At 39.1% G+C, this 10,866-nt stretch overlaps 1 protein-coding gene across 1 annotated transcript in view; it reads left to right on the plus strand.

The window, feature by feature from the left end:
* The window catches only part of phox2a (paired like homeobox 2A), a 180,303-nt gene that overhangs the window by 115,130 nt on the left and 54,307 nt on the right, over positions 1–10,866 (plus strand). The window lies entirely within an intron of this gene.

A 10,866-nucleotide genomic window follows, 5' to 3' on the forward strand; every position in this document is an offset into this window, starting at 1 on the left:
TAAACACAATGACCACGTATGTGGACTATATGCTAATTTTCCTTTTATCACATTGAGAATAAATGGGTTCATCCAAAAACTGGAAAATGTGTCTTTCAGAGGCTTTATATGGAGTTAGGATGAAAATAAGGTGCATTTCAAACTGTTCTGAGACCAGTGCAGACAGACAGCACACTGGAGGTTAAGTCGTTCACTAAATAGGGAGCAAGGGAGCATCCTATAGCTCTCTAAAATCTGATCAAAAGTTCAGTTTCAGGCTGCAGATGATGTTTGGATCACTCAACATGTTTGACAGACATGTGACAATGATAATCAGTACATAGATTCAGAATTTATTATGTATCATTTTATTTTAACATGATTGACAGTGATTGGATGATGCTGAACGTTACTTTAAATCAGAATTAATTATGATAAATTATGATGTAATGTCTGTAACATCTCAAAAACATGAATAATCAACACTCCTGCAAACATAATAAACAATATGATGAAAAATGTGCTACTAGTTACAAATCAAAAAGGGAAACTGAAAATGCACACAGCAGTTGCGCTCAGGTCTCAGGAGGTTATGAAAATGATTCATGGTTTTACTACAGAAACTTAGTTTAACCGTGGTATTTGTAGTAAATCCACAAGATTAACAAAGGTTACAACTGTCATGATTACTACAATATTACTATAGTAAAACCATAGTTACTATATGGGTATTGCAACATAGTAAAACCATGGTTAATTGTATCAAAACTATGGTTTCCACCCAAAAAAACATGGTAACTACTGTCATGGTTCACTATTTAACTATGGTAAAAACAGGGTTAATATATTGTGAGGGAATGCAGAACTATTTCAGAAAGGGGCTCCGTTCTTTTCTTTGCATGAAGCAAACTCATAGTGCAAAGAGAAGAAATTAATCCGCATTCATGGTAGACAGTGTGTGTGTTTGAATGATCAGTGGCAAATGGAGTCAAAATAAACAAAAAAACTGTCTGAACTTTGAGCACCGAATTACAACATTTGACTGACGCAAAACAAAACGTTTGGGGTAACACTGTATCTTGACGCTTCTCTCCATAGAGTTCAATGTGTTGGGAACATAAATGTGAGTTATGTGAAAAGACCTTGTGCTTATTGTATGCAATGGTTTAATTAACACAGATATAAGCTTCAACCTCTCACATATTGTAACTTTATTGTCATTTCATTCGGTCTCACCTGCAGTTGAAATCACATGTCCACATTGTCTTAACTGTCCTTGACGGCAAGGACCAGGACTCTTCCTAGAGCTGGGCACCCGGCCAAACTGAGCAATCGAGGGAGAAGAGCCTTGGTAAGAGAGGTGACCAAGAACCCGATGGTCACTCTGGTTGAGCTCCAGAGATCATGTGTGGAGATGGGAGAAACTTGCAGAAGGACAATCATCACTGCAACACTCCAGCGATCTGGGCTTTATGGCAGAATGGCCAGACGGAAGCCTCTCCTCAGTGCAAGACACATAAAAAAGCACCTAAAGGACTCTCAGACTGTGAGAAACAAGATTCTCTGGTCTGATGAAATGAAGATTGAACTGTTTGTCCTCAATTCCAAGCGTCATGTCTGGAGGAATCCAGGCACCGCTCATCACCTGCGCAATACCATCCCAACGGTGAAGCATGGTGGTGGCAGCATCATACTGTGGGGGTGTTTTTCAGCGGCAGGAACTGGGGGACTGGTCAGGGTTGAAGGAAAGCTGAACACAGCAAAGATATACAAAGATATCCTTAATGAACACCTGGTCCAGAGTGCTCTGGACCTCAGACTGGGCCGAAGGTTCACCTTCCAACAGGACAACGACCCTAAGCACACAGCCAAGACAATGCAAGAGTGGTTTAGGAACAACTCTGTGAATGTCCTTGAGTGGCCCAGCCAGAGCCCGGACTTGAACCCAATCGAACATCTCTGGAGAGATCTGAAAATGTCCACCGACGCTCCCCATCCAACCTGACAGAGCTTGAGAGGATCTGCAGAGAAGAATAGCAGAAAATCTCCAAATCCAGGTGTGCAAAGCTGGTCGCATCATACCCAAAAAGACTTGAGGCTGTAATCGCTGCCAAAGGTGCTTCAACTAAGTACTGAGTTAAGAGTCTGAAGATTTCAGTTCTTTCTTTTTAATACATTTGCAAAGTTTTCAAAAATCTGGTTTTTGCTTTGTCATTATGTGGTATGCAGTGTAGATTGATGTGGGAAAAAAAATTATAATTTCAAGCATTTTAGCATAAGGCTGCAACATAACAAAATGTGAAAAATTAGACAAATGTTGTTTAAAATAGTTTTACATTAAGTATAGCATGGTACACAGTACACAGGTTGAAATGTATAGAGTGATTTTAACTTTACACTGTAATTGTTCTGATATTCTATAGAGTCACTGTCTGAGAGCAAGTGCAACAGACTGAACAAACTAGCTCACTTTAATACGGAGCCCCTTAGAGGACAAGTGGGATTTTTCTTTTTCTTAAATAGTTTTGCGTTTCCATGCAATTTCCCATGGTTTTACAACAGTAACTATATTTTAACCATGATATTCATAGTGAAACCACAGTGATAATACAGGAAAATTAAAACTATGGTAATAAAAATCATAATTTTGTGGGTATCATGGTTTTACTATGCAAATACCATAGTTTAACTATGGTTTTACTATAGTAATATTGTGGTAACACTTTAAAATAAGGTTACATTTGTTAAAATGAACTAACAATGAATAATACTTTTACAGCATTTATTAATCTTGGTTAATGTTAATTTCAACATGAGTTTTAAAATCAGAAGTTGTATATGTTTACATTAGTTTCTGGTTGAAAACATGTTTTTTTTTTCTATAGTAATATTGTAGTAAACATGATTGATTCAGGATAACCGTTTATTTTTATTATTATTATTATTAATTATTTTTCATTATTTTATTTTTGACAGAAACCATGGTATTACTATAGTAATATTGTAGTAACTATGAAAAGTACGTTAAGTAACCATGTTTTGTTTTTGTTTTTTTTTTGTTTTTTGGTGGAAACCATGTTTATAATACATTATACTGTATCTATATAGTAATCATAGTTATACTTTAGATTAATCATGGTTAATCTTGTGGTTACTATAGTTTTACTATGAATATCAAGGTTAAAATATGATTGTTTTTGTAAATCCATGGTAAATTTATTGCGAGGGAACGCAAAACTATTTCAGGAAAATTCCTTTTCTGTCCTTTAGGGGCTCCATATTGCTCAGAATTATAAGACCAATATAAAATTAGAATGTGCTTAATTATTACATTACATTTTTACTTTATTATTATAATTAAGATAGAACCGTGTTGATATTTGAGTTTAGACGTTAAGTCTATGCAAGCTCATCGGACAACATGTCTGCATATCCCATGGTAATAATATATTATTATCATAACAATAAAGTATATAAGAGGAACTGATCTCAAAGTGATTAACGTCGCTATTTTAGGTTTAAAGAAAAAACAGACGTAATTCAGGCCTGCTAGTTTATTTAAGGCATCGTGGGAAACATTATGTTGTTCTTGAGACGCGATAGAACGTCAACAAACAAGGCGGAATGTGTCGTCACAGTCTGAATTATGACGTCACAGCAGACAGACGCTCTAGAAGTGCACACTGACAGAATCACGTCAGAGCGAGAACACACGACCATATGGTTAACACGGTAAGTTTTCTGAGCAGTTTGTGCAGTGACTTTTGATTTTTAGTGGAAGTCAGTTTTGTGTGCATTTTCAAAACTAGGTTTATGGTTTTATCATTTGAAACCAAAACAAATAGTTTTTTTGTTTTTGTTTTTGTTTTTTGGTCAGAAATATGCTTAAAAAATGCGTGTCCTATCGCTCTTTCAAATAAATAACTCTTGCTTTTGTATTTTGCTAATGCAATCATATTGAAATATTTTTAAGTGTAACTTAGTGTCTGAAACAACTGTATACTGAACGTGAAAAAACACTAATTATTGTGAAAATATTCAGATATGATTTGGATCATTTTTAAAGAAATCTACCCTCTTTGAAACCTTTAGTGTTTGGGTAATCACCTGTCCTTATATGTCATGTTTACTGCACCACAAAGCCAAAACACAGTAACTACGCCAACACTTCAAAGTATTTGGTTTGTCAAGTCAAATGTGGATTATAATTTTTTTTTTTTTTTTTACACTCAGTTTCTTATTATCTGGGCATAGCTGAGCCAAAATCATCTGTCACAGGTCAGCTGATCATGCATGTGAAAATATATATATTTTTGGCATGTTAACTGAAAAATATAAATGTTATTATGTAGGCTATGATGTCAAAAAAAAAAAAAAAAAATTAATTCTTTAACATTTCAAAATATACATTAACTACAGCTAAACCAGTGTGATACATGTGAAAATATATTGTTTTTATCAAGGTTTATATGAAATTTCATTTGAATATAACATTGCATTAAATGTATATAAATATTTAAATTGAGAATTTCTAGTAATTCTTCTATAACTTCCATATTAATGACTGATTACTGCTGAAAAACAACTCGGTAGTTAAAATCTACGCAACCAAATTTTTTTTTATTCCCAACCAAACAACATACAACGCAACTACACAACATCTGTATTCTATACAATGTTTTTAAACTAAATGTATTGTGTTTATTGCATGAACTGCTGAATGTTAATGTGTGATTATGCTGCAAGCTGGTTCATTATTAGATCAGTCTGTGGAGGGATATGTATGCTTGAACTATGATATAGTTTATTTATGTTTGTTACATCTGTTTTGTCAGTTGTGTGTGTGTGTGTGTGTACATGTTCGTAAACAAGATACAATCCCATTTAAAGACAAAAAAAGTGTGTATGAGAGTATGGGAAAGAGGCTAAATGTAAGTGAAGTATTTTTAAGAAAAGCTGAATTCATAAATATGCGAAAATATCATGTGTAAAGCAAAAGTGACAAATTATGACCCGGGAACACACAAGATGTAACAATTTGATACATGGTTATATCTCTTAAATAATTTCTTCTAAACATCTGAAAAAAAAATTATGTTGTTCATTTTGTTAGTCTTGACAAAGTCACAAAGTTTGGTTCCTGTACAAAAAAATGTGATATTTAAAAACTATTATTGACCTCTACTGGGTCAAAAATGACCCGAACGCAATAGGAGGGTTAATATATAAAAACACTTTTATACTCTGTGAGGAAAATGGTAAACATGATTTTATAAAGACAACAGATAAACAATTTACAAATTACAGAATGAAACTGTCTTTCACACAGGGCTCCTGCAGTCAGAAAACCTGGTAATTTAAGGGATTTTTTATTTATTTTTTAAATTAGTCTGTTTTACAGGTATGGGAAAGTTTTGAACGTTTTTTTCAGTTCAAATGTTAAAAGTCATGGGGAAAAATATATATATTGAAATTTCTATATTGTGGATATACATTAGATCCAACCGATTCACAAATCAGTCTTAACGATCCAATAGCAAAATGAGTTCTTCACAAATGACTGGAAAGGTCATAAAATTATTAGCCGCTATTCCACTATCAGGCCAGATGAGGGCGTACTAGTGCATACCAGGGCAGTTGCATTCCCACTGTCATTTTCAGGGCTTTATCTTGCCTCTTTGCGGCTTTCTCGCAGATTACTCTTGGGCCAGACAAGGCCATCCGGGGATTGAGGCGAGGTCAATATCAAAGGCGGAGCTTTGCCTAACTTCTCAGGTAGTGTATCCAGTGCACAACGGTAGACCAGTTTGAAAACCCCTGGTCTAAGAGACCCAAATTCAATCATAACAAAATGTGTAGTTACTGCGTTTTGGCTTTGTAGGGAGTTGAAACATATTTTATCCTATTTTAAAATTCACAGTGTGTTGGATATGTGATAACACCCATGTCCTCTCCTGTCTCTCTTACCTACAGAGTTTCCATATGGTGTACTTAGAAGATCTTGAGGCCCATGAGCTCACTTGTCAAAGCCCAAGTGTCTCATCGGCCTCTAGCTTGGATTTTGCCCCCCAACACTTTCCCCCTCTAGAGGCTACCCCCATAGCCATCTCCAATTCACCGGATAGCAGCTCTGACATATTTTGCACGAGCCACTCATGGCTGTCTTGCATTGAAGAAGAAGATGAGGATGTTGACCAACAGGTCAGTGTCAGCAGCTTCTCCTGCGCCGACACCAAGAGCACTCACTCGGAGTTGAGCGGTGCTCATTCGGCATGTGGTATATCTACTCCTGCCAACAAACCTAGAGGTGAGTAGCAACAGGGCATATGACATGCAACCGGACAAAGAGATACTGACTAACATGCACTATTTGAAAGGCTTACTATTAGATTTCCTTCCTCAGTGAGTAAGAAGAAAGCCATCTCTACTTTCTTCCGCAAAGCGTGGCAGTCTGTCAAACGCACCTTCCACTGTGCTCACGGAATCGCTGTGGAACCTCTAGATGCGGACACACAACATCCTGTTCCAGAATCTAGAGAGTAAGTCATATATTAAAGTTTTTCAGGGAGCATATAACACCAAGAAATGGGTACTTAAAGAGAGTTAAAGATGACACAATAGAATAGATTTAAAGTTCTGATTATTTCAGATCAAGCTCTGTAAAGGTGCATTTACGCTGACAGTGATTTCGCAGCTACAAAGCATCCACAAGTCATTCATTTTAAATCTGAGTTGAACCAATGGGAGAGTAGTCAGCAGAGTTTATATAATGGACCTCCTACAGTTAACACAGTTGCCACAGTTATATAAATTAAGATGACTTTACCTATCAGTTGAATGATATAGTCATGTAAGAATGCCTACTAGCTTAATCAGTAAGTGTGAACATACCTTTCAAGAAAGCCATCAAGCTATGAACAGCAAAGTCTGTTAGCATGCAATTGATGGAAAAAGTCATTTTTGCCGTTTCTTTGTGTGTGAAGGTTTAACGTTGACCTTCCTGAGAATTCAGAGGAAGATGAACATTCAGAAGTGAGTTCGTTGATGTCCACTGTCAGATTTTATAACCAAACACTCTATTATATCACCCCATAAGTCTATCAACTTACAGAACTACAATTGTAATTGTAATTGACCAGTCACAGAGTTCCCATCAGTTGCAAAGGTACTGGAAATCCAGTGCTCATGGGATTCAGCTTTAGCTAGATTTATGAAACTGGATTACTTGTGTCTCAGTGTTGAAATAATTGATTGTTTCTAATATTCTTTTCTGTATATTCAGATGACTCATGAATGGTCCCAGACCAGGCTTATTTTTGTTAAGCCTGTGGAGCAGCATTTCCGCTTTGTGTACATTGACATCACTGATGCTGCCGAGACGATGTCCATGTCCACAAGCCCTTTCTCAAGTGAGAACTGCTGTAGCGATGTGGACTATAGTGGTTTGTCAGTCACTGACACTGACAGCTCACAGACTGACTACTGCAGCTCTCCATAGAGCATCAATCAGGATCGGTTGTGACTGCTACTGGGCCCGGAGCGACAGACGGTATTGCTCCAAAGAGACACTGAGAAACAGCCACCACCGATCCAAAGGGACACGGAGCAACAGCCTCTATCTCTCCGAAGGGGCACGGAGCAACAGGGGCCATTGCTCTGAAGGGGCACGGAACAACCGCTGGCATCGCTCCGAAGGGGCACGGAGCTACAAAATCAGTTGCAAAAGTACTTGCAAAACCATGCATCATAGATTTATGAAACTGAATTGCCTGTGTCTCAATTTTGAACTACTTGATTATTGCTAATTTTCTCTTCAGCTGCCATTTTTTATGAAGTGCCATGGAGCAACAGCCGCCCATCCCTCTGAAGAGGCACGGTGCAACATTCACTGTCGCTCCGAAGGGGCACGAAGCAACAGCCGGCATCACTCAGAAGGGAAACGGAGGTACAAAATCAGTTGCAATGGTACTTGCAAACCCATGCTCATGGGCTTCAGCTTTTGCTACATTTATTAACTGAATTGCCTGTGTCTCAATGTTGAACTAATTTATCATTGCCAATTTTCGGTTCAGCTGCCATTTCTCAGAAGGGGCACATAGCAACAGCCGGCATCTCTCTGAAGGGGCACGGAGCAACAGCTGCTATCACTCCAAAGGGGCATGGAGCAACAGCCACCAACGTTCTGAAGGGGCATGGAGCAACAGCCACCAACGCTCTGAAGGGGCATGGAGCAATAGCTGCTATCACTCTGAAGGGGCACAGAGCAACAGCCACCAACGCTCTGAAGGGGCATGGAGCAATAGCTGCTATCACTCCGAAGGGGCACAGAGCAACAATCAGCATCTCTCTGAAGGGGCACAGAGCAACAGTCAGCATCTCTCTGAAGGGGCACAGAGCAACAGCCACCAATGCTCTGAAGGGGCATGGAGCAATAGCTGCTATCACTCCGTAGGGGCATGGAGCAATAGCCACCAACGCTCTGAAGGGGCATGGAGCAATAGCTGCTATCACTCCGAAGGGGCACAGAGCAACAATCAGCATCTCTCTGAAGGGGCACAGAGCAACAGTCAGCATCTCTCTGAAGGGGCACAGAGCAACAGCCACCAATGCTCTGAAGGGGCATGGAGCAATAGCTGCTATCACTCCGTAGGGGCATGGAGCAATAGCCACCAACGCTCTGAAGGGGCATGGAGCAATAGCTGCTATCACTCCGAAGGGGCACAGAGCAACTGCCACCAACACTGTGAAGGGGCAAGGAGCAACAGGGGCCAACAGTCCGGAGGGGCACAGACTGACAGCCGCTATCTCTCCTAAAGGGCACAAAGCAACAGGAGCCATCGCTCCGAAGAGGCACGGAGGTACAAGATCAGTTGCAAAGGTACTTGCAAAACCATGCTCATGGGCTTCATCTTTTGCTAGATTTATGAAACTGAATTGCCTGTGTCTCAATGTTGAACTATTTGATTATTGCCAATTTTCTTTTCAGCTGCCATTTCTCCAAAGGGGAACAGAGCTACAGCCGCCATCGCTCTGAAGAGGCACGGTGCAACAGGCGCCATCATTCTGAAGGAGCACGGTACAGCAACCACCATCGCTCCGAAAGGGCAAGGAGCAACAGGGGCCATCGCTCCAAAGGGGCACGGAGCAATAACTGCCATTGCTCTGAAGGGGGATGGCGCTATAAAACCAAAACCAGTTGCAAAGGTACTTGCAAACCCATGCTCATGGGCTTCAGCATTAGCTAGATTTAGGAAACTGAATTGCCTGTGTCTCAATGTTGAACTAAATTATTATTTCTAATATTCTTTTCAGTGGCCATCGCTCCGAAGGAGCACGAAGCAACAGCCACCAATGCTCTGAAGGGGCAAAGAGCAACAGCCGGCATCACTCCGAAGGAGCACGGAGCTAAAAAAATCAGTTGCAAAGGTACTTGCAAACCCATGCTCACGGGCTTCAGCATTAGCTAGATTTAGGAAACTGAATTGCCTGGGTCTTAATGTTGAAATAATTGTTTATTGCCAATTTTCTTTTCAGCTGCCAATTCTCAGAAGGGGCACGGAGCAACAACTACCACAACTGACAAGAAAAGCCTCCGTAGCAGGACTTGACACCAGAGGAGCCTCTGTGACTAGATGTTGGGGTAGCCGTGACTAGGAAAGACAGTGGGGTAGCCCCCCAAGAGAGGCCAGGACATGAATCCTCAGGTGTGTGAGCGCTGGTAATGATGGATCTCCAAAATAAAAGACAACATTTACATTTCAAAATAAAAGACATGAAATAACACATAATAACCGAGATTTTTTCTTCACTCACCGCCAACGTGCCACACGATATAAAAGGCACTATTTAACATGATATATGGAGAGATGAGTTGACCTGTCTTGTTGTTTGATGTTGTTCACTTTCACCTGTGGTCAGCAGTGCTTCAGTTTAAGGTTCTCTTTCAAGAGTTCACTATTTAGAGGTTAGCATCTGAAAGAGATTCAACTATACATGATGGAGCACTGGGTAAGATGTGCTCTTATTAAATTATGTAGTAAAACTTTAAGCCATTTTTTCTTTTCTAGATAAAAAAAATCCCCTGGTCGAGATGATATTCAATATTGACACATTTAAAAATTAATATATTGCAAAGTGATTTCACTAGTTTATTTCCAATTGTGCGATGTGATAATAGAATTTTTGAAAATACAAATATTCTGTATAGTTGTTCTATTCTCAGTTAATATGATGCACAATAATCACAATACAATTTGAAAGATTTGATGCCACTAACCTGTCAAACTTGGTCAAATCCAGTGACTAGTGTAGTTCTTCCCCAAAAGGCATTCATTGCAGCAACCTGGCAGCTTGTAAACACAACTTGATTTCCAGCCAATCAGATCAGAACTGGCGATTTCAGACAGTGCTTGCCAATTTTATTTACATTTGCCTACAAGTTGTAACATTAGCGTGCACGGAATTAAATCTGAAGCTGTTTTAACAAGGTTTTGGTTACGGTACACACACAATCTGCAGAATTTTAACAACCATTATTCGAGTTTCACACGTCCCTTACCTCTTGCTTGTTCGTTTATTAAATATGTTGGCTAATATGATGGTGCTTCCAGCAGTTAATAAGAGCACAGTACTCTCATTTACCATGTTCAGATCCATTTTGCAGAATTTCACACATTTTACTCAAAATCAGTGCAGAAAATGCTATTAAACTAAACAAATTCTGTCTTGACTTGAAGAGCTTATGGCCAGTTATTTGTGCATGCAATGTTTAACCTCGGCGGGTCCAAAAGGGAGCGCTATATCACAAAAAAAGTTGACACTTTAAATGCTTAAGTCCCTGTATACACAAGTCAGGCAGATGTATCATTTGAAAGTGTAGAATCTGAA

The sequence above is a fragment of the Myxocyprinus asiaticus genome, chromosome 31, assembly GCF_019703515.2.
Source record: "Myxocyprinus asiaticus isolate MX2 ecotype Aquarium Trade chromosome 31, UBuf_Myxa_2, whole genome shotgun sequence".
NCBI lineage: Eukaryota > Metazoa > Chordata > Actinopteri > Cypriniformes > Catostomidae > Myxocyprinus > Myxocyprinus asiaticus.